The following is a 26622-nucleotide window of genomic DNA, read 5'->3' as shown; positions in this document are numbered from 1 at the left end:
ACGAAGGAACTCCGCGGGCGATTTTATTGGTGCTGTTCTTCCCGGAAAAGTTGAGGTGAAACTTTCTTTCTCGATTAAAATCGGTTCTTCGTGTCTCATCACAAAGATAGAATCAGAGATCGAGGATTTACGGCGTTTCTGGTAAATTCAAATCTCTCGATTCGCGACGGAGGATCCTATTAAACAAAATAATGAATCCGGAAAAATTTAACCTTTTAAATTTGATCGATTCTTATCAAATTAAAAATTATATGTAACAACTGTACATTATAATAATATTACGTTATTTTTATCTTACTCAATATAGGTGATACTTGGTGGTGGGAGACGCCATTTTGTACCGAAGGTGACTTTGGACCCCGAAGAGCCGGAAAAAGAGGGCAGGCGATTGGACGGTAGAAATCTTATTGAAGAGTGGTCCAGGAATCATCGCAAAAGAAACATAGTCGCGAAATACGTCGCCAATAAGGAACAGTTTGAAAAGGTGGACACACGAAGAGTGAATCGCTTGTTAGGTAAGTAATAACAAGTTTTAATATATTTGCATCTCTATAAGATTTAACGTAAGATTTAACGATTGCTTTGTGGGCAATGACACATTATAACATCATATAAAAATCTATTATCAATTATTAATTATTATTTGATTGAAGCAATGGAGACTATTGAATGAGCTATGTTATGATTTCAAATGATGTGATCAACTATTATATTCTTTTAAAATATTTTAAACACTTTCTATTCATCATTATAAATAAATACTTCATTATTATTAATTATCTTGATAATTATTTATATTATTCTGTTGAAAAATAACATTTATTGGATAATCTTGATTGCTCTAATTGATCATGTAAACAATATAATTTCGATTTAGAATATCCTAATAAAATTATATATACATGGTTAGTCAATCACATTGGAATTTAATTATGTTGGAATATGCTGTATTAGCTTATTTTGAATTCCGTTCGCTATTAAGTTAATTATGCAGTACTATATTCTGTTAAAATCGTAAAAAAATTATTTTAATTTGGTTGACAGAATTCTATACAAAAATAGAATTCTGGCTTTTATTTTATAAACTCTTATTTTTACCGATGTGTTTGTAGCGCAATATTTTATTGCAAAAATTTTGCAAATTTAATTGCAAAATTGAACTTTTATGTTATGTTATATTATATATTGAAAATTTTATTTTTAATATCTATGTGTTCTTTTGTCCACTATTCGATTTTTATTTTTTATTGCTTTATTTATTTAATTAATAGATTTGATGATTAAATTAATTTAAACTTTCTATCGCATCACATAATATTCTCGCATTGAAATAGAAAAATTTAATAACGTTTAATATTTGTTTTTTACTATAATGCTAATAATGGGTTGCTGTATAATTGTTTGTTAATGATTTAATTTACATGGAAAATGCATGTTAAATCATGAACCTTAAATTCAAAGAATGCATGATTTGACTTACAAGAATATAGTTTCATCGATCATTTGTACTTTAGATTTGAGCGTAATGCGATTAGCCTCTATTGTATTAATTGCACGCTATTGTCACTCTCGTAATCAGTGTATTAATTATTATACATTCATCATTCGGAATATGAGATTACATGTGCCTATCGATTGCTATTGATAATTTCTCTGTGTATCTAGCTAATAAGATAGTTAACTGTTGATCAATAGAGTGAAATTTTGAATTATTGTTGCGTTATAATCAATTAATGTTATTTAACAATAATTTGCGAAAAATATGATAACGTACTCAAAACAAGTGTATACTCGTATATACATTCGAAATAAATTTTAATAGATATTGTAAATTATAAGGGACAGAGTATAAATTATCATGAATTAACGAGCAACAAAACGGCAAAATAACAAAATATAAATCTATAAATAATATGAAGAATATAAATAATGTAAATATATGTGTTTTGGTCCATTTTTATAAATGATTATGGTCAGGCATTTTTCTTTTTCTTAAAATAATTCATTGTAAATTTTACAAATTCTGCAATATATAATGATCTTTTCTCTATTTCTCGTTCTTAATATTTTATATATTTATTTATTTATATTTTGTGTGATATTTCAGTTTTAATACCTTTTATTTCCTCACATTTGTCCATACGGTTTCGAATTTGTTTTCGTGTAACACAATCGGATTACTTGCCAAGACTTATTTTCTTCGCCGCAGGACTCTTCGCCTATTCTCACATGGACTTCAACGTCGACCGGAACACGAACGACACCGGCGATCCTTCTCTAGCTGAGATGGCGATTAAGGCGCTTCGGATACTGGCGAACAATCCCGAGGGATACTTCCTCTTCGTGGAGGGTAAGTCAGAAGTTACGACATCAGAGAGAAAGAGCCACTTACAACTTTGTTCGCGGCGGCAAAAGGAGTAACAGTCGCGAAATACATCTTCACTGAGATACATCTCAACACTGAGAGTTGGTTTGAGGCATTACTTTGAGAAATGAGAGTGGCGGTCTTTACACACGCGACAACGTATTTACATGACTGTTTCTAAATACAAAATTTACATTTCTCGAGAAGCAAGAACTTGTAACGATAATTTTATTAAAACTGGAATTTTAACTAACACTGGAGCATAAACACATAATGTTTTTTAATATTATCTTTTAGTGATTTTATTGCCTGAGAATTAATGCGATTTAGATGCCTCGCTTGCAGCACAATTTTGGCACCACATTTACCTATTCTCGTTATTTAAAATGCGAGTGAAAATAAAATAAAATAGTCGGCTCTTACTAGCGTAGAATATGTATTCGCGAAATTACATATTTAAGTGATAGTGCTATATTAGTAGTCACATTTGTTATACAAGAAGAATACATAGATTCACGGTTATCGAGTGACTATTATTTTCGTAAAATGGCTTCCAGGCTTTTATAGGAGTTGACCGCTTCCTCAATGCGGTTACGGTTTCCGATATGCGTACATTTCAGAAGATTAATTTCCATATTTACATTCCGTTCGCATATCCAATGTCTCTAATACGAATCGCAATTCCTGTAGATCAGTGTTTCTCAAACAGTATGCTGAAAATTTTGTCAATATAGTACTGATAAATTAATTTCTTCGAATTTTATTCGTATTTCTCAAAATAATGTCCCTATATTTTATTAATACATAAATTCTACTTCATCTAAAAAAAAACGACAGTCTTCTGTTATGAAAATAATGAATAATTGATATCCAATATACGGAAAATCGAATGAGAACATAAGAATTAATTGGTTTCCAATTTACATAACAAAACAAATAATTTATTTGGATGAAGATAAATGATGATGATGATCGATGAATTTGAATTAACGTTAGAACGTATGACATTCGATCGCAGATTGTTCCACTGATCTAGTCGCGACTATCACGAGTAGGTCCAAGTAGGATTCATGTAGGTGCGAAGAGATTTAAAAAAAATAATGAATGGGGAAAAAAAAGCATTTGCAATTCAATGCGGCTATCCGACGTGTGAAAGCCACGCGCTTTTATGCACATTCACACATTCCAAATTTCGATTTAGTCAGCAATACAATAAAACGCGATTATATACGAGCGTCGAATGCGTGCATTATAATAAATCATTTCTACGTATTCGGATTATTTGATTCTGTAAATCGAGAACGCGCACGAGTTGTCAGCGAGTTGTTTCGGTGAAAAACCATCGGCATCGAAGATGACAAATAGCGGACGATTTATGACAGAAGTAAATCATGAACAGACGCATGATAGATATCAAAGTGTTGACCACTTTTATACAGAAAATTCTAGAATTATATGGCTATTTACAGATGTTTTGTACAAAATGGATTTTTTAATGAAAATTAAAGTGAATGATGTTTTTCTTCCTAACTTTTTTCAGCCTTGACATTGAATTTTTAATTAAAAATGAAATTTATAGGTTATTCATTTTCTTTTGAAACAACAGAAAATTTAACTCAATATTGAAATTATGTATTGACTTTAATATGTTAAATTCTGTATAATGAGAGGGTCGAGCATTAAACGTAATTGATATTTCAATCAATATTCTTTTATTTCAATCATAATTCTTTTATACCTTTACTAGATCCTTCTCATTTTAATCCATTAATATCATTTGCAAATTGATTTACGCTTTCATGATATATCACAGTTATATGTTATAACAAAAATATTATAGTTATAACGGATTATAACGGACAAAATGAGGAAAAGCGTTTCTTATATAAAAGTTGAGTTAGCATTTTATACCCTATTCATTTTATCGTTTTCTATCTTCTGTGAGTAACTGGCAATTGATACTTTATTGTTATACAAAAATTGCTAAAATCGATACACAGCGATTTTATATATGGGACACTTTATTGAAAACCGTTGATCAGGAATGTATCTTTGTTGGCAGACTGAACATCCACCACATTTTCTCGTATGTGCATATATATAAGTGAGTTTCAAAACTTTGCGTCGAAGTTGCTTATGCGAAGTAACTACTTGCATTTGTAGATTGCAACAATTTGATTAACACTTTCCAGTTTCCGGGCGAATGGTACCGTCCCTGAGAAAGACTAACATGTCATACAAGAGTACTAGATATTTATAAAGCTCTGCAGTGCAGAAATGCACTACTCACTGCTGAAAAAAATGCGTCAAAATAGAAAACGTTTTAAATAAATTAAAACTGTCCATGTAAGTCACATTGTAGTATTTACACATGAAGTCAAAAAGTTGTTTATTAAAACAAGTGAATATTTAAAAAATTCGTAGAAGTGTTGCAATTATTTTATTTTTTATTTGTGAACAAATTCATTAACTTAAAGAGGTAGCTTTATATTTATTTTAATTTAATATTTAATATTTATTATTAAATATTAAATTAAAATATTTACTACTAAACTTAATATTTATTATTAAATAGCTTTTGCATATATACAAAATAAAATGTTTAATATACGTACATACGAGGAAAAAATATATTCGTATATATGTAAATATTGCCTATAGCTATATTTTAAGTGTTTTGAAAAAGAGAAGTAGTTCTTAAAGTTTTTTGTGCGCTTAATCCGAATCCGCAAGTAAAAATATTCTATCGCTTTAGTTTTTAGAGAAAAATGGTGGGAAAGCTCTTCAAAAATGCATTTTAAGCTATATTAAAAAATAAATCCGACATTGTAGAGATTCCAAAAAGAGCTCAAATTAAAGCTCGAGTATTGTGCTTTAAAAATATGAAAATATTGACTTTTTTTGCCGCAGGTATCATCGTACCTCTACGTGATTTATTTTTAGGCACGTACAGCGAACTATTATAGGAGGACGATTGCTCTATTCAAGCACACTATGAAATCGTTGAACATAGGAAAATGTCAAGTGTGGATTTCATAAATGGGATTAAAATGTGATTGTAAAAAATTGTTCTTGTCTTCGTTTAAGCTATTATTGTTAAAAGAAATTGTAAGAAATTATAATAAAAGAAGAGTTTGTTACATTGTACTTTACTGAAAAATTATGACAAATCCATGTAATATGAAATTTTATCACTTCATTATGAATCAACGTTTCATTTGTTGAAAAAAGAATCAGCAATAGTTTCCCAGACAGCATTAAACGCCCTTGCAATTTTCTCTAAATAATGCACGTTTGAGATTTAATTAAGAGTACTCATACTTTAATTTTAATTCTTTTCGAAGTCTGTAATATATCAAATTTATTAGCTAAAAGTTTTCAAAAAAATAGTTTTCACAAAAATGCAATTTTTATGAATTTGAATCCCATTTTTTTAATCTGACGTACCAGAAGATTTTTTGCATGCGGATTAAGACTCAGCGCGCAAAAAATTCAACAAACTATTCTTCTTTTTCGGATTATAGAACCATAAAAACCAGCGTAATTTTATCATTATTTTACTGGCGCTTTGCGTGTCTTTCTTCATTTAAAAGATTTGCATGAGAAATTTAATACGTATGGATAAAACGATAATTAAAGCAAATTTATATAATTAACCTCTTATCAAACAATTTTCTTTAATGCACTTGAAAAACTAGTTAGAGTCGTAAAATTAAAATATGCTCAAAGAAACGATTTTTTAAAATCTATAATCTTTTTTTGTATTATTCATGTCATATTTGTGTTACTCTGGATTGAATTCCGATTTTAAACATAAATTTATTTTATTTACCAACTCCTCAAAGTAGTTAATTTACAAAATATTTTCTTGAAATAATTATTCCCTTTATTTTAATTAAATTTGTTTAGGAACTTTCAATTTAGCAGTTTGTGTTTTTTTTTCACAAAGTAATAATATTATGTTGATTAATTATAAGAAAAGAAATAAAAGTGAATTCCGTATATATTTACTTGATATACTGCGTTATCTTTTTTCATTGAGATGTGAAATGTTGTACATGTTTACGTGTAATATAGTGGATCACTTAAGCGACTGTAATACGAAAAAACCACGCGTTTAATTAAGAATCTTGTTTACAAGTTCTAATTTACAGTACGATGATTCAATTTTTTGCAACACACATTGCATTGATTAATGAAAAACGGTAGATTAATTATCCGTTTACAAACATACGCAAAAACAAGTTTGTTTACTAATACACAATTTCAATCATTAGAACGGACTCATCAACATTAACGTAAAAACAGATGTGTTGATACTACCGTATGTTCTATTCGTTTTCGTTTCTCTGTAATAAATTTCGCACTTATTCAATGATACAAATTATCTTTAAAATAGATTTAACTTTGAAAAGTATTCTCTTCCCATATTTTTCACACATTCACGCATTTTCTCATTTTGAAGCTGAAAGGGACCACATGGTCGTTTTTAAAAAAGGATTCTTTCTTTTCAAGTTATAAATATTCTTTGTCTGCAGTGTATACGGTTTTTTATTGCGTGCATGAAATATACGGCAATATATTGTGGATAAAATATTCGTACAATATGATTGCAAACAAAGAAAGGGCGCTATATATAATAACTATGGTGCGTTTAGTTTCTGATTTAATGCAGACAGTACAAGTGCTCGTGAATATTTATTTGATCTAAAAGAATCAGCCGATTTGGAGCGAATATTTGTTAATATATTGTAAATTGTATATATTTATCATTTGTAATTTCTATATTAATTATGAAATTATCACGGAAACTACTATACATTACGAAATTCTGTCGTTGTCGTTTATTTCTAAATTCAAAATTGGAACGTATTTCTAGAATTTGCATGTACGTGAGATGTATTTCTCGTATATCAATATTACTACAATGTTGCATATTTCGAATAAGCGTGAACGATCTAAGCAATTCGCGCGCGAAAATTCCGTACACTGTGGTAACGTTGATTGCCAAGCTTCAGATCATCCGGACATTTCCAGGGAAACTTCGTCAGAGGACCTATCCTCGTTTCGCGGTTGCATTTTCCTCGCTTTGCTTGCAATCGGCGTCAGATCTCGATGCCACGGCTAAAGTTTCACAGCGCGCGACAACTGTTGCTCCCGGCTAGTTGGGAAAGTTCAATGCAACTTAATACATTTCGACGCGATTTCCCGCTCGCGAATCATCGAGAGTACCACAGAAGCCTCTCTTCGAGCGCGATAAACGCGTTAATCTGATGCGTCTGGATTGCGAAAATACGGGTTTAAGAGGCAATAAAGATATTTTATCGCACTAATATATGCTTTTACCGCCCTATATATACGCACTTTATAATAACAACATATTTCATCGATGATTACTTAATGTTTTGTATGTTTATAATTACGAAAAAACAAAATTTTTATTTATTTAATGTCTCCTTTATAAAGTTAAGTCTCTTTTATAAAGAAAATTAGATCAAATTTATTAGAGCAGTTACTGAAGATTTTAATTTCAGCAAAGTAATTTTAATTTTTTTTTTAGTGTTATTTCTATGCAAACAGTTAAATGTATGAGATGATAATGAAAAATGAGATTAAAATGGAATGGAAAACGAATAATTTCACAATTTTTCTTAATAATGAAAATAGTAATCGTCAAAATTACTTATTCATTAGCACAGTTTGAATCGTGGAGCTTTTTTTCCAATCCGTTAAAACTACATTCCTTTATAAATATATTTTTTATAATTTGTCATAAATGGTTTCGTAATATTTTGGGGTCACAACGGAGCATAGAATAAAACAAAAAATTTACAACAGTCTGGTTTTAAGAGAAAATATCTTCTCTTAAAAAGACAGACAGACAGACAGACAGACAGACAGACAGACAGACAGAGAGAGAGAGAGAGAGAGAGAGAGAGAGAGAGAGAGAGAGAGTGAGAGAGAGGGGGAGAGGGGGGGAGAGAGATTGAATAAATAAATAGTATTCAGAGATTTCCTTTTTTTAAATGTTTTGTACCCATGCTTTATACTTCGCAGATACAGATTTTTGTATTGATTATCCGAGAAGAAATAGCAAATCTGGGCCGGAAGTCATATTTTCCTGTCAGTCGTTCGCGAAGATAAACGCATAACGTCCGGACTTCCTGTTAAGCCCTTATCCGAGATAAACCTCAAGTCGACCTGAGGCTCGTTTGCACGTCGGGCCGCTGTCGGCTGAGTTTCAGTGGTCGATGGATGTGTTTACACGTCACATTCTCTGATGCATAGTTACGCGGTCAGGTTTTGGGTAGGGTAGGGAATGTCAAGCTTGGAAGCTAAATGGGTCATCTGAATATTAATTTTGAACGTTGTACATACGTCGTTAGTCAGTAGATGTTGACAGTGATATGCTTAGTAATAATTATTTTAACACACGCGTGTTTAGTTTAGAATTATTAGAAATTTTTATTAAAATGTGTTAGAAACGCCAAAATGATTGCACAAATTAATTGAAAACTAATAATTGTAACAAATTAATTAAATACTAATATTTATAAATGTATAATTATTGGTATTCAATTAATTTGTGTACTGCAGTGTTTTCAAATTTCTAAATCTTTTATTTTAATTAAATACAAGCTTGCTTTAGTCGTACTTGTATATTTATTTATATTAATTGATATTTTAGAATCAACCAATGATAGAACTGTCTAGTTTCTGTAAACTTTTCATCAAAGAAGGATAAATATGATATTTATAAGATTATTTCTTTATGAACGCGGTGTACATTGCTTGAAGCTCAGAATAGCCTTCTCTTTTTAGACATATACTCATATTCCAGCATAGAATTTATCGCAAGAAAACGAAACCCGCTTACACGATGTTTAGAGCTCACGCGTTATTCCACCACATAATCTCCTTCATCCTCGAGGCTTTGCGTCATTGAACGAATAAGAACATGTATTATTACCACACGATAAAATATCTTTATTACCCCTTGAAACCATATTTTCGTGGTCCAATGTGGCTCAAATGTCGTCCATGAATTTCTTATGAAAGGGACAATAAACGCTTATTGCAAGATTCAAGTGTCAATTTTGTCTGTATCTTCCATACAAAATGATAGCCCATCAATATTATTACTATTTTGACACTATATTTCTATGATTTTGAAAAGAAGCGAAATCTTGTTTCGGCTTACATTAAGTCTTTTTTATTATAACATCTATAAAAACAGTATTTATTTAATAAGATTTTAATCTCTAAAGGGAACAATTTAAATTTTTATCTTTTCGGTATTATTTTTATACAAATGTTTTAATATACGAGACGATAATGAAAATTATTCACGTGAGATTAAAATGGAACGGCAAAATGTATCCAAGGTAATTTCATCTTTTTTAATAAAAATGGTTTATAATGAGAAATCGTCATTTCTACGAATTAACGTTCGGTCTATGTTGCTCGTAAAAAAGCGATAATGCGGCTAAGGTTAATGTCTTATCATTCCTTCTAATCCGATGAGAGACTCACTTCCGGCCGCGTATTTAGCAGCAGAAATGTGACAGTAACATTAAAAACAGGAAAATAAAACGAAAAGGTTTATGATTAGATAAAGAGTAACTTTGTGCTTTTGCATCTACGTATACAAAATCAAGCAACTTTTACATCTAGTTTGACGTAAATAATTGAGAAGAAAAATGCAAATAATTATACTAACTATATTGATAAAATGAAATTTATATTACTTTATAAATGAAATTTATAATAATATGGTATATTATGGTATATTATAATAATAATTGCAAAGTGACCTGTCTAATATTTAGAATAGTAAAATCATTTTAGTATCTACTTCATTAATTCTCTCATTTATATCCCATATATATCACAATGTATGACACATCGACATTGATTAATTATAATTAGAAATCATAGAATATTGCTTGATGTGTGATTTACCAGTGTATCAACTTTTATATACATTTACCGAACATATGATTAATATAATATTATAATTTACGTAACACACTAATTATTATATTACTAACGGTTATATATTATTTCAAATTTAAATTGCTCAAATTGGTCGTATTCTAATGCATTATTTAATCTTCTTATGCATTCACTCGGTTGAAAACAGCAGAACTAATTTCACAGTAAGTGCCGTTACAGCGCCGTGGTATTTACTTTGAGTTTTAGTTGGGAGACTAGCCGCAATGTAGAGAAGCAGATACGAGCTACTAAACCAGCAAGGACTCGATAGCCCCTATAAAACGGCTTCCTAAAATCAACGGCACGAACGTAATTTGTCAGACGAGTCGCTTGTCCGTTTGGATTAAAATTTAAAGTCCGTAAGCGGGATAAGCGACCAAAGATATCCCTGGCTTTCACTGTCGAATTTTTCACAAATCTTCAACTGTACCGATATAACCAAGAGCCTTTAAACAATCCTGAAACAGAAGTTAATTTCGGGACACGTTTACATTGTAAATTTTGCAATCGTCAACAAAGTTTGACAAACCGAACGCTAAAATCATAGAGAAGTTAAGTTAGAGAGCTCAAACATAACGTTCCCTCGAAATATATACAAATTAATTAGAAAATTATTTTTTAGAGGCACAAACATAAGCTTTCTCATAAATACGTGACTCAAGAATTCACGTATGAAGTAACGTTTTTTTTTTTAATATAAATCAATATTTACCTATGGTTTACATAATTATTTAACATATAAATGCAGATTTTTTTTCTCTCTGTGTATTGTCCTCGATAGGGATGAGAATTAACGCGTTGCTTGCAATATTGTTACTTTTTCATAATACAATTTGATAATGACGTTACAATTTTTCACACTAACAATAACGCTAAGATTGAGAAAGTCATTTTTTTAGAAGAAAATAACTGATTACTTTAATTGTTACATAACGAGTAATGAGTAAAGTTATGAGTTACTTTTTTTAATGAGTAATGCGTAATGATAACGAGTTACTTTTTAAAAGTAACTTTTCCAACCTTATCGTTAGTGTAAAAAATTGTAACGTCATTAGGGAGTTTTTGTAATACCGTTTATCCAGATACGGTGAACACTATGGTCAGGTTATCTTCTTCTTAACAACTAATGAAGAAAAGGATAACTTTAGCGTTTATCTGGATTCACGTTATTGCAAAAACTCCCTAATATCATACAAAACGGAACGGTAATGATAACAGCGTTACAAGTAGCGCGTTACTTCCGCAGAAGACAATACCCTAAAAGTTGTATTACCGTTACTGTTATCAAAAAATTGTAATTGCCATTACCATAATCGTAACTACGTAACGGCATTATAGTTACGATTATAATAATGACATTATAATTTTTAATCTGCGCTCCAATATCAGTGCGCTCCTCGTCCTGATGAAGTAAGCGGCAAGGTTCACGAAACGTTGGCATTAGCAATGGACAAAAACATGGTGATAATCTGCAAACCTTCTAGCATTTTTAACCCTTACAGTACCATCTACAATTTGGTGCCTCATCCATACCATCAAGGGTCACTAGAATGTCTTCGTTTTTTTCACTTCTTCAAAATAATTCAAAAAATTTCTAAAAATTCACCAACATACTTTCTAGAATAAATATTGACTCTTTATTTTGGAAAATTTTTATAATTACCGAAAGACTCAAAGAAACTTGCACGAACAGGAATCGCTCGGTCACTAGTTAACCATATTAGTACGGTAAGGGTTAAGGATAATAGCCGTGAAAGCCTAAAAAGCGTTAGCCAATAGGAAAGTTGTCGGGATTTCGGCTCAGATCAAAGAAATGCGCTACTTTTATTAATATAGAGTTTTATTGTAATATTGTCTTAAATCGTGCCTTTATTACTGTCAACTAAGTGGCCATTACGAGAAACTGGTACAATCAGAGGAAGCTCATAATAATCATAGTTTCTAATAACCGGTCGTCATAATTGAAGTGCAGTGATTGTCCGCCGAACTGTTCGCCAACTGTCATCACTGTGATAGCGCGGCATTGTATTGAATTACTGCAATCGAGGTTCAGTTCAAGGATAATTAAGATCGTCCGGCATTGATACGAAGAAATAAGAGATTTCTCGTGTCGTAATCTGCAATGAAAATAATCGATAATAAATTTTATTCACGCAGTTAACGTTTCGCCCGATTTAATTTGTTTCCATAGAAGTTATTCTAACGAAATCTGTGAAGTTAAAATAAGCAATGATTTTTTGCTGAAGAAAATTAATGGCTTCTTCATGGAAAATATTGTATTTTAAAGACATTCTATATACTAAACGATTAATTGCGTACATTATTCTATTCATCTATTTATGGGATACTGTTACACCATAATAACGCTATCGGCGACGAGACAAAGTGGATGAAATGAACCGAAATATCCTTTTGCATTCTATTTTCAGTGTTTCTCGGTTGTTTTATACGTTGATGGCGCCTGTTTCGAGTAAACGGCATAAAGATAGAACCGAAATCAAGGCCGGTTCCGCTTTATTACAGCGGTATTCGAACGTGCTATCGATTGTTTGCGCTTTAACCGTGCTTCGACAAAGGCTAACAGCAACGAGTACCGTACCTCGTCGTTCTTGCAGGTCGCAGTTTGTCGGCTCTCTTTATTTTTAGCGATGTTTTATTTCCCCAGTGACATTTAGGTACTTTTCATTCTATAACGCTTGCTACATGAAACAGGCAATCCCGCGAAGGCAACAATTTGCGACATACAGCCGAGCAATGAAAGGCCCGCGTTCTTTCGATAGCTTTTTTCGATTTCTTTGTACGTATTGAAGCTACTTTGTTATTTATGATGTGTATCACAAAGAGATGTCGATTGTTAAAAGTATATCCGATAGAATACAGTTCGACAAGGTACCGACAAAAATAATAAGCGAGGTGAATCGTGTCAAACTTAATGGTTGTAATTGGATTTGCCATGAAAGTACTTCATTATCATTTATTTGAAAAATGAAATAGAAACTTTAAACTCTGGATATCCAGATGGCAAAGTTTTGATAGAGAAGTAGCAGATATCTTAATTAAAAGAAACTAAATTAAAAGATGAAACCATAAATTATCAAGATCAAATCATAATATTCTCGTGTCTCTCTTACTCGATTTATCTTTCTTAACAAGGAAAGTTGAGAATTTCAAAATTTTTACGTTTATACAGATGTAACAGTTCTTTTCTCTACTACACATACCATTTTTTTTTTTGTCAAGTCACGATTCTCTTCGATAAATTGCGTTACAGTAACTTATACAGTGTTCTGGAAAATCGTGATAGACAACCGGGAAGGAGGATTCTACACGAAAAAATAAGTCGAAAACGTAGAATAAGATATTTTTATATAAGACTTTGTTTTCAGGCAACATTCTCAACAATTTATAAAGTAATAAAATTCATCGTGAATATCCTGTTTTATTGTGTACTCTTGATCATTAATACAATACATTATACAAATATGAGCAGAGATAATTGAGCAGAGTCAATTTTCTCGTAAGCCTCACACGAAAAAAATTAAAAAAGAAGACTGCTCTACATAAAGTAATAATAAAATTGTAAAACACGGGCACTAAGAGTCCAAATGCAGTTTACAGAACGTGCAGATATGTAATAACAACACAAAATGTTTATTGATTAAAACCCTAAAAAGTCAATTAAAGTTACCATGCAAAAACAAACGTTTCAATTTTCACTTCGGATCATTTTTAGCGTAGAAAAAATCAATTTATATGAAAAAAAATTATTCCATGACTTTCATGAAGTTTAATGACTTTTACAAGTCTTTTTTTAAATCTCTTTGAAGTTTTATAACTTTTATCTTATGACTTATTTTTTCGTGTAGACTCACTCCCTTCACGATCGAACCACGTTTTCCAGAACATTATGTATGTAGCGCTCGTAATGCTTCACAAGGCGAGTTCTTTCTACGCACGCATATAAGAATATATTTATATGCGTCGCTTCTCCAAGTCAAGTAAATTCGAACGAGACTCGAATACGACAGAAAATTAAATGCAGCAGCTTTCTATACGTGGCATCGTATCGATTGAATCCTTTAGGATAATACCTATAATAAAGCTGATTCTTGTTCCCGCAGTGCACAGCAATTGAACTTGTCGGACCTCAATCGAGCGAGTTTGTATAAGTACATGAATGACGTACGCGTAACGAGGGAATCGATGTCATCCGTTCGCGATGTGCAAGCGATGCAAGTTCAGCAGCGCCTGTCAGTTCAGAACGCCGGTGATATAGTTTATCTCGTGGCTTCTTTACAACCACTTTTATCGGTGATACTCTTAATGATTATAAAACCGACGAAGTGCCATCGATGATCGTGTCTTTTTGCATTTCACGATCGGTTGCGTCGAGAATCGAGCGCGAACGTTGAAATATCGTGAAGAAACATGCTTTAACTTTTTACATCACGAGCAGAAGAATTATATATGCTATTCAACGTGCTCGCTTTAAAAATTTTGAAGTAAATTCTCTTTTAAAATACACATTTGAGAAAGAATATAATTATAATATTCTTTTATGCTTTATAAGCGAATGGTTCAGCTTGTAAAAGCAATTTGGTTTTACGGGCGTACAGTTATTTGTTACACTTTTGTTAAATTTACCGTTAAAATCTATTATTTAACACGTTGTCTGCTCAGTTAGTTTGTATATCTTATTTATATAACAAAATTTTCTTTACAAGTATATAATGATAAAAATGATACTGTTGTCACGATGAAATAATTAAGAATGCATTATTTGTATAGTGTGTATTGAATTATTTATTGTTTACTTTACGTTATTTAACTTTTTATGCCATTCAAAATTTTACATCAAATAACATTTATTTATTTACGAGTGTTTTAAAATTTTCGATTACGTTGGTCACTTACAGTGACCATCAGAAGCGTCACTAAAAGTCAAGCGCAGATCATCAACGACGACCATTACAGTCAACTATTTGAACGTGAATTAGGATAGCAATTTATTTCGTTATTAAAAAATTTCGGTTGTATTATATACAACATTTAGAAACAACTGACGATATAAAATTACCTTATAGATTGAATATAGAAAGCTATACACATGTAACTATATTATGGCTGAATAAAGTGACATAAAGCCTGCATCGATAACGTTATTTAAAATAAAATAATATTTTTAGTGAGGGAGCTTCAAAAGAGAGAGAATAAATCCAATGCAAGCAAAATGATTATGCAAGCCTTTGCAAATGTTGTGCATTAGATTAATGTTATTTGATACACGAAAGAACAAATAGCTGGAGTAATTATTTCGTATAACAGCTGAGAGAACATATAAACATACATACTGCAAGCAATGCATTTGATGCACTGACCTGTATCTGTGTGGAGTGAAACAGGTCGGTCAAATATGTACACGTTATATATATGTATGTAACTCCATATGAAACAAATTATCAATAAGCAAAAAAGTGACTGTAACGTAAAATAATTTCTTTATTTTGTTTACATTTTGTTTTATCTAATTTCTTTAAATTATTTTATTCCGCAAATTTGTTGAAATTTAAACTAAACTTTCCATCGAAACAATATAGATATCCGCTCAACGAACATATAAATTTAAATAAATATTTTAATACTTTTTCGACACTTGATAAGCTAATTGTATATAATAGAATTTTATATGTAGATTTCAACGAGTCAGAGTTAAAATTTGAACAATGCATTGCATTGTTTATCTTTAATCTTGTCGTTATTTATTGTTGTTATAACTCTTCAACTGAAAAATGTATGACGCTGAAACTTCTCTCTGTAAAAATTTTGCTGCTGTTTTTTGATCATTGCTATTACGGTGAACGCTCGCGTGCGCAGCCACGCCGCCATTTTGCCATGATAGAATTATCACGATGATCAAGTTAAGTCCATTCGTGTAACTTTGTTAATGCGATAACAGGAACCGCTGCTCTCACGCAGACCGAACTATATGGGCAACGAACAACATCTCACCATCTCACCTATGATTGACACCACTGATTAAAATCCAATTGAGAACTATTAATGAAGCTATTAAATAATAAACATTGTGTATAGGCACGCGCGTGAATGTGGATAGAAGTAAACAAGACGCGAACTTGAATATGATCCTCTCCTTATGTCAAACAAATAAGATATCACAAATGAAGGAAGACATACAGTTTAAAATTGAACTATTTTATTTGATATTAATACAAGAAAATTGTAATCATAAATTGTTACAACAAATTTTACAAATTTTCTTAAAATAAACAAAAATTCTAATAACATTTTAAACTAATAATGTTATAAGAATTAACATTTGAGATTATTTCAACATTCCAAAAATGAATTTTTTATGATAGAAAAAATAGTGTACAATATTGATATATATTTAAATAAATTTAATGTGATGTGAAAAAGGGCAATAATAGCTAAGAATTTGAAAGTCTTTAAACGAATCCAAAAGACAAATCACAGCATTATTATTTTATGAAGTAGTATGAAGATAACTTTAATAAATGATAGCATCTCATAAGCCTCTTATGAACGATATCTGTTGCCGTTTCTCTTTAGGTGGAAGAATCGACCATGCTCACCATTACAACAACGCTTATCGCGCCCTGGATGAGACTCTAGCGCTGGAGGAAGCCGTCGAGGCAGTTATGAAGGAGGTCGATCTCACGGAAACACTCCTCGTGGTAACAGCGGATCACTCGCACGTATTAACCCTCGGTGGACTGGCAACGCTTCGTGGGAATCCTATATTCGGTGAGCCACCACAATATTTCGCCCTTATGGTAGTACATTGTATCCGCCATCGAGCTTGAATGAAGCATTTTTGCTTCTTGGAATAGATGCATCAATAAATGTATCAATAAATAACTGGTTAAAATAATAAGAAAGAGAGAATGATTAAATAAAAAATTATATTCGTTAACTTTTTTATTTTGAACTATGAGATTAAATTTAAATTTTGTTTAAATTTACACAAAAATATACTATTTAAAATTGTTTTAAGTGACGAAATAATTTGTCTATTAAATAATGTTTACATTAATTAGAAATTAATAATACTACAAATTTTTACTTTTGAAGTGTATAATTATCATTTTCCATGATCACAAAAATAAATGTAGATTTAGTGATTATTTATTACATATCAATGATGGTAAACACTTTATTTTTGCATCTATCTTATTTTTAATCCACAATTAAATTATATTCGCAATAAATAAAAGATACGAATGAGTATACACTCATCAGCACGATCTTACTGCGTTCTTTTTTTCTGTGATTGAACTCGAAATATTTCGAGATTTCATATATAATATCTTGATATTTACTTCTTTTGTTCGGATTTTTAATCATATAAGCTTTGGAGTGAATACTGTATCTCTGTTTGAATTAATAAAATCTGTGCGATCCAGGCGACCGGTTCCAGCTGTCGTAACTCTTCCCACTGTTTAAAAAGAAAGCGTTCCTTTCCATTGTTGTCTGAGTCTCGGCTTCCAATATCCGGGAGGGATGTGCCAGCAACCGACTTTTGCCCCGAAAAGCTGCCTCGCAGGAAACATTATTGAATTACCCGCGCGAATTAATCGAATGAATTGCCAAGGGTCTATGTTGTCGGTAGAGCTTAAGCGCAGCTTACACGGCGCTTTCTATAATCATTAGCCAAGTATAGGCAACTTAAATCAGAGCTCGGTTTAACTCATTTCCGGAACTTCGACTTTAATAAACACTTTTGATTGTTTTGAAACCGTTGATTGCGCGTTTCTCCACGGAGTTGAAAAAGTAATAAGAAATAAACGATGATAACAGCCACAAATAAGTTAGCAGCTGTGACCACTTTTAATGACACATAAAATAAAGAATAAAAACAAGAACTATTTGTTTAAGCAGAATATGACATTTAAAAAGTACCACGCTTATTGTCAGGATTTTTTTAATAGAACATGTCTTTTCACTTTCAAGTTGCAGGAAAGTTGAAGAACTTTATTGGAAGGTAAGAGAATTTCAGGAAATATCGGAGCTCTGTTAAAGGTACATAGAGTATTTAAAATTTTTACAAATTGGCCCGCTAGTTAAACCGAAATACTTTCACTTTGTAAAATAATGGTACTATATGCTGCAAGTTCTGACACAAAAATGATACATAGTTCGCGCGGTTATCCAGTTTTAGCGTCTAACCGACAGTTCATTGAAATTCTATCAAAACTTATGCTTTGATGGATTATTTCCTGTTACAACTAATTTTCTGTAACATCCCGATAAAAGTGACTACCGTATACCAGGTTCCTAATCTCCAGCAAAATCTCCCCTAGCGCAATATATTTTTGCTGAACACTGAGGAAAATGTCTGATTGAAAATGGAACAAACCAGAAGTTTCTGATTATCGGAATACCGGTTATCTCAATTAAAATTTTGTAAATTTAATCAGCGAATTCTAATTCGTCCAACTAGAATTAATCCAATTAAACCTTTTTCTCGGTGAACTTTTGACATATTTTCGGACAAACGCGCTATTTGCCCACGAACAAAAATGTCGTGTTATCCACGCTTTATGAAGATCGTCCTTCGAGACGACTCACTCCTTCTTTCGATCATCGGTTTCCTTTGCTTTTGCCGACTATTATTCAGTAAATCGAGGAACAGACTTTCAAATTACGTTTTGTTTCATTTTTTTAGTTACAGATGGCGTAGTGTTTAGTGTAGAATGACTTATACTATAAGCTACTCTGAGATGTTCAGAAAGCATTTTTTCATCGTTAATTTATATGCTGAAAAAACATAGACGTTTCAAAGTGCATTATAATTTTTTACTAAAAACAAACAAAATGTATTTGTTTAACATTTTTAGCAGTTGTTAAGTAATTTTGTTTAATATACAGGGTGTTTCAAAATTCGTGCCCGCGAAGTACAAAACGTGATACTTTATGCTAAAACAAACAATTTTTTCCTTTAACGAAATTGCGTCCGATAAATAATTTTTGCGCTTATTTGTTGACTTCAACCTCCTCTCCTGCAAAAACTATTTATCGGACGCAATTTTGCTAAATGAAAAAGTTGTTTTTATGCTAAAATGAACAACTTTTTCCTGTAGTAAAATTACATTCGACAAATAATTTTTGCGTCTACTCGTACTTCAATCTGCTCTCCTGCAAAAACTACTTGTCAGACGCAATTTTGCAAAAGGAATAAATTGTTTCTTTTAGCATAAAGTATCACGTTTTGTATTATACTTCGCGAGCGCGAATTTTGAAACACCTTATATTTCACATTCTACTGATTGACATATTGTTATTTTCTGTAAAGTAAACGTAATTTTCTTGTGTGTGTAGTTTCTTTCTTTCTCGTTTTCTGAAAATTACAAATTTTGAACAAAACGCATTTTGAAAGTCTGCTCCTCAAATGACGACGTACCGATCCACGGCGAACGACGCGAAAATGTTCAATCGTCGGCAATCAAAAGCGAACTCTGCTCGTCCGTGACAACTTTTTCGCAACGTTAAATTCGGCATGACCGTTGTCTCTCCTTCTGTGTGTGTCGTGGTGCCAGGTGTTGACTCGAGATTCACAACGGACGTCAATGTTCATGTCGCAATTCAATACCGAATAAGCGACGCGAGCACACTGTTTTATGAGGATGCGAGCTCGTTCCCATCAAGTAGAGGAAGGTCCGTCCCGTCCTTTCCAGGAGGACAGTTCTGGATTCAATAAGATCCAATCTACTTGGACAACTTCATGACGGCGCCCGTCCGTTGACGATTCTCTCAGTCGCGGTTAAATTGAATCGTCGGAAAACGTAAAGGACGGCTTTTTCGGCTGACCGTTCATAGAGTAGCAAAAGGGCTCGCCCGTCTAGTCTGTCTGAAAGCGGCAATTGAAAAAAAAAATAATCCCGGATCGAAGCGCTTCCGTTTTCCGAAATTCACCGATCCAGAATATTATCGTATATTTCTGTACTTCGTTCCCACGAAATTGTCGGACATCCTGTTGCACCATTGAGAAATTAATCCGGTTACAATCCGTTTGTATGACTTTGCCTTTATTACGAAGGATTATTGTTTTACGGAGCGCGTTGTGTGAAATTTGATATACATACTTTCATTTGTCAATTTTTAGTTTGTTTTCCTTTTTTATAAACAATACAAACATATATTCTCGTTCCAAAATCATGCGAAAACTAACGAATTGAAAAACGCATACCTTCTAAAATAATTAAAATTCTTATTTTGTTTTGTAATTTTCAGTTATAAACGAATTCATTCTAAATTAGTGTGAAAAGTTTGTTATATTTATCGAGTAAAGAGTTAAAATAAAATTTTATCAAACTTAAAACAAAATTTCCACGCGCTTATATTCAATATACTTTTTATCTCCTTTTTTATCCCGCGAGAAAAATTTGTCAATTCCTCTTTTAAATAACTTTGGATTTCTAGTTTTATTTAATACAAAGGTTGACAAAAATGATAAATTACTTAACAGTATCTCTACTGTACGGTATTTATATAATAAATATTTCTGACACCCGATGAATTGAAGAGAAGAGTAGCACATGACCGTTAATGCAGATCATTTATTATGTAGAGTGGTATTCAGAATTCGGAGACAGTTTTAACAAAGAGATGCACGTTTATGCGAGTAGTGCAATAATTTTTAAGTATATTGATATTGCAAGCTTGCTTTCCGTAAATTTTCCAACCGATTCACGATGAATTAACTGAAATTACTCGAGTGGAAGATATCCAATAATGCAATCCCTCATCATGATTATACTCAATAACATTCCGCATGATTTAATAGAAATTTATATATATGTTTGATAGCAGACATAATCTATACGAGATAGCTTTGTTAATTAAACAGGTCGCTATGCGAGCCGACCAACGCTGTGACCTGACGCGGCTATTTAGCAATTAATTAGAAAAGTTTTGTAAAATGGACTAAAGAAAGTTTTATTTGATTTCAAAGTTTAAAATTTAAATAAATAGCACAGACTCAACAGTAAGTTAAAATTAGTATTAATTAATACTTACTAATTTATTTCGAAATTTTTTTATGTATGTGTATAATGTGTATGTAATTGTGTACACTGAGAAAAATGATCTGGTTGGGTTAAAAAATAAATAGTAATTCTAATGGAAAATGGACGAATTAGAATTTTCTGGTTAAATCAACTAGAATTCTAGTTGAAATAATTAGAATTCTGATTGATATAATTATTCCGGTAAAAATAAGAATTTTAATAGATTTTACCTGAAATATATTGTATCAGTCAGAATTCCGGTTATCTCAATTAGAATAAATTTAATCAGAAAATTCAAATTCGTCCAGTTTCCAGAAATTTTTTCAGTGTATATAATTGTGCTTTTTATAATATGAGAAAGTTAATTGTATTTTTTGTATGAATGGAGACGACACAAACATAATATGCAATAACATTATCCGACAAATATCGTCTTTTTTTTCTCTAATATGAATAGGTATCCATCAACGTTGTAGTTTTGTCTGCTGAATACGAATCCGTTATCCAAATGTGGCTATCAAGATCAAATTTAGAAAAAATGACGCGAACAGGTGAAAAACCACAATTTTAAAAGTTTTTATGACGTTGTAACATCAACAATAAATTTATTGTCTAAATTGTTTAATTTCACGTAAAAATATCAATTTATATAGCTTTATAACACATTTTGTTTCGCTTTGGTATGACTTTTTTATTTTCGAGAACGAAAAATTATGTTGAAACGAAACAAAATGCAATTTAAAAATAAAATTTGTTGCTTTTGCATGACCCTAACAAATTTTAGAAGAAAACTATTGCTACGTCATTAAAACCCTTAAAATTTTTGGTTAGGTTAATGCCATTATTTTAATGCCATTTTTTGCAAAATTTTGATATAATCAAATTTGAACAGATTTAATTTAGAATAATGATATTCAGCAGATTAAAATTGAAAAATATATCGGGAATAACTATTCATACTTGTGAAAAAAATAACATTGAACAGTGTAATTTACTTTTATCACTAAACAGAAGATCATATTACGTTCGAGTAAATAAGACGATATCAATGTATTACTTCGGAAAGTAATTTATACTCTGCTCCGGTCGTTATGTAATCGATATATCTCGCAGAAAGGCTCACGCCGCCGATTCCACTTTTCCCATTCGTGTTGATTGCCATCAATAAATAGCGGTTGTCGAACCGACGAACCTCGCAGTTTGTTCACTGCACCGAAAACACGGTATTGGACGCTTTTAATTTTTGGCACGTCAAATTTCGTTTGCATTTATAATTGAAAAAAATCGGGTAACGCTATATGGACGTATCGGTGTCACCCATTTCGGGACGGTGCGCCAATGCCGAACCAGCATTCAGCTCGAATTAGATGTGATATTGTGCGATTTCGTTTCTAGATTAAAACCACGAGTAATTTCATATTTGGAAAGTGAATATAACACCCAGAAATTCTATCGATGTTCCGTAATTGCACACTCGTCATGGGAAAAGCTGTCACGTAGCCATAAGGCTCTGCATCGTGTAAATTATGTAGAAAAGTTCGCATTTCTTTACGCGAAAAATTTAAATTTGTCACTTAATCTAAATAAAGGCTTGAAATTGAAAAGCTTAACTTCATCCTAACTTTATCGTAATGTAATTCGTGACTTGCCGCAACAGCGGTTTCGCATCATTTCGGTAAAATGTGTTTGTCGCGTCGAAATTTCGAAACGAGAATTTCGCGCGAAGTATTTTGCATATAATAAAAGTAATGAATGTAAGCAGGGGCGTTAAATCATGCGGTTGATGCTGCGATAAAATATGGTATGAAGGAAATGTCTGATATAGGGATCGGTTTTTGTTCCGCAACGTCCCGCGTCTATATTGACGCCACAGTTCAACGAGGTAAATCAAAATGAATATGCAGTCGTTCTTATATTCATACCAAGCATTATAATCGCGACAACGGGTATTCCAGGTGAGACCTGACCTGGGAGAATTTAAAGTGAAACTAATGAGATAGACAGCCGTATTCGGGACAACGTAGAATACTCACGCTGCTGCAAGTTGTATAGATATGAATGTTCATAAATGTCTTTTCTCACAGGTAGAAATATTTAAACAGATAATATGTAATACCTATTTACTAAGTCGCTACAATTTTACTAATCTTTAATAGATTTTTCAAAAAAATTGCTGGCGAACATATTGAGATGCTAACATATCAATAGCTTTTTTTAATAAAAACGGAACGCTTTTACTGTTAAATTAAATTAAATTTCACGAAATAAATTGAATCAATCAAATGCAAGGTATTTTAGCAATTTATTTAATACTCATAAATATTATATATTTATTTGAATTTATTATTTGAACAACTTAACCCTAGTATGGTATTCATGGGTTCAACGTACCTTATGCAATTTTTTACATTGCTGTACTTTTTTGTAATATAATTTGAAAACCCAGATTGAGGCTGAAAAAAAAACTTTAACTGTCCATAGATAAGCCTGGAAAGGTATTTTCTTTTTGCGTTATTCTTTATTAGCTTGTAAATTTTCGGCGTTCTGGGGTACCCCTTTATTTTTTATTAAATATACGTTTACTGAGTTTCGCGGATAGTATAAAAATAAGTACACGAAAATATATGTAGAACTAAAAAGAACTATATGTCAATTTAATAAATAGTAGAAATTTTATAATTTCTGTCAGTCTTCGGAGATCGCTCGACCGGGGCGGATTTATTGCTTTAGAGCGAGTGTTGCATTATCCTCTAAACTAAATCCTAATAAACTTAATTATACATACTATAATAATATTTATACATGTACAATCCTTTATCTTATATTATTACTCTTTTATATTTATTCAAATAATAAAATTTTATTTATTAATTGTAAGCAATATGTAGATTCTTCAAAAATGTCGATTTTCGTTAGTTGAAATAATTATACTTTTTTGAGCGATTCATGTCGTATTATATTTTTATGTTAGTCCAAAGGGTCAACTAAAAAAATCGTATGGGTTTTTGCTTGAACATTAAATTTAAAAATTTGAGAATTTTTTATCCAAAGTAGTCATTTTTTGCGAATTTTTCTAATAAAATTGTTTTGAAGCATTGTAATTAATTGAAAATAAAATATTATTTATTTGATTCATATTTATCTGTTTTCGAGGTATAAATTTCACACGTTTTAAGCTAAAAAATACGTATTCAGTCCAGAGATAGAGCGTGACAAAGTTGCAGGGTTTCACAAACCCCAGTGTTAGCGGGAAGGTAACCAAAAATAACAATACCATACTAAGGTTAATGATTAAATCCTATAGCCTTATACAGAATAATATATGTTCGGTGTAAGAACACAATCACCGTCTTGCTCTTCGTTAAAGTATATAACATGAGCTTGATGAATATCTTTAAGCATATAACATGAGCTTGATGAATATCGTTTGAATACAATTCAATATATAAATCAACAAGTATAATGTGAACCATTGTTGGAAAATTCGGTCAATTATCACGCATCGAATAACGCTGTGTTTATCTGTAATCTCATATTTTCGGTAATCTTGTTATTTTATTAATCAAGATTTGTTACCATCGTTGTTCAGACATTTAGTTACCGGACAACAATAATTGTAGATTTTAGATACAGCTTATCCTCGATGTTAAACTGACACGTGAACTCTATCCTTTAGAAATTTGTTTTTATTATCTCATCGTTCGCAGTTAATGTCATTTGACTGCCCGGAAAGAGCCCGATTAAATCGAACGATGTAAAGGACGTATTTTATCAAAAATTGTGATTGGCCTTTCTAAAAAAAAAAAAAAAAAAAAAAAAACACCAATCGACCCAACTAAAAATAGCATAACATTAACGTTATAATTTTGCTCAACAATATAACTGTCATGTAATACTATTATAGTAGTATTTACATAACTAAGAAATTATATATACCTATATATGTATGTATATAACGTTGATATCATTATTAATTGATATCGACTAGATCTGGAATGTAAAATTATGTTAACTTAAACGTAAACGACACGATTTATAACGGAAGTGATATACGTATGATTTTCTTACTTGTCATTCATATTATTTTATATGCTTTCTTATATTTATGTGTTTTTATTCAACAACATGTGGTATTACTCGTTGAATATCACGCTTTCTGTTTTCCGATAATCTCCGATAATTTCCAATATATTATGTCACTAAGCAATAATTGTTTATTATATTCTATAATAAGAAAAATATTAAAGCTGAATTAACTCAAGAAATTAAAAATAGAAGATGAAATGAAGAATGAAGAAATAAAAAATAAAATATTAAGGCTCCAATTTATTCACTACTATGTATCTCGTGACGACACAAGTAAAAAGACACAATAAAAAACTCTTATAAATTATGTTTACGTCGAAATATTTTTCAATAAAACATCTGCAATTAATAAAATAGACTTATAAAATATACTAAAAATCTTCTTGATTCATTAAATTAAATCATATTTATTTCTTTGATATATGGTTATTTATTAATTAACGAAATAAAAGAATTTTCGATACATTTTACAAATCAGATCTATCGATTATATAAATGTTGTTTTATTGAAACATTTCCATATTATTAATAATATATTTTGCAAGAATTTTTATTATGTATATTTTCTCGTTTCTGACGAGTCGTGATCTGGAATAGTAGTGGTCAGTAAACAGGAGTCTTAAGAAATACAATAGCGTAACAATAAGTTTAAAGTCTAGAAAAACAGATAATAATATTATAATACACATGTGACGCGATGATAGCATATTCCTTCCCGAGTAACATATAGAAATTATGTAGAACTAAATTTCGGATTTTGGTATGTAAAAATTATTCTTATAAAATACAGTACTGAAGTACACCCGCCACTATTTTTAACTATCAAGAGGAATTCGATGTAATCTTCTCTAGCTGTGCTATAAATTGTCTGCAGTGACGCCAATTGTCTCAGTTGAGAGATTAAGATGGTCCATGTTGTTCGGAATAGCAACACACACACAAAGAAAATATCTAAAATACTTAGCGTATTCGTTGATAATAACAAATATATATAATAAATACATTTAAATGCTGAAGCTGGCTGATTATATCAATAAAATTAATCCATCTAGCTTATGTCGTCATTTTTAACTCCACAATTATAACATTTTACGGAATGTTACGGAATACTTCCACCAGTTAATCGAG

The 26622-nt window shown here is 31.2% G+C and overlaps 1 pseudogene; it reads left to right on the top strand.

Annotated features, from left to right (window-relative positions):
* The window catches only part of LOC108766395 (uncharacterized), a 94932-nt pseudogene that overhangs the window by 2105 nt on the left and 66205 nt on the right, over nt 1-26622 (top strand).

This window comes from Trachymyrmex cornetzi, unplaced genomic scaffold (assembly GCF_001594075.2).
Source record: "Trachymyrmex cornetzi isolate Tcor2-1 unplaced genomic scaffold, Tcor1.1 scaffold58, whole genome shotgun sequence".
Classification (NCBI taxonomy): domain Eukaryota; kingdom Metazoa; phylum Arthropoda; class Insecta; order Hymenoptera; family Formicidae; genus Trachymyrmex; species Trachymyrmex cornetzi.
The sequence above is the reverse complement of the archived record's forward strand: the minus strand, read 5'-3'. Positions and strand labels throughout refer to the sequence as shown.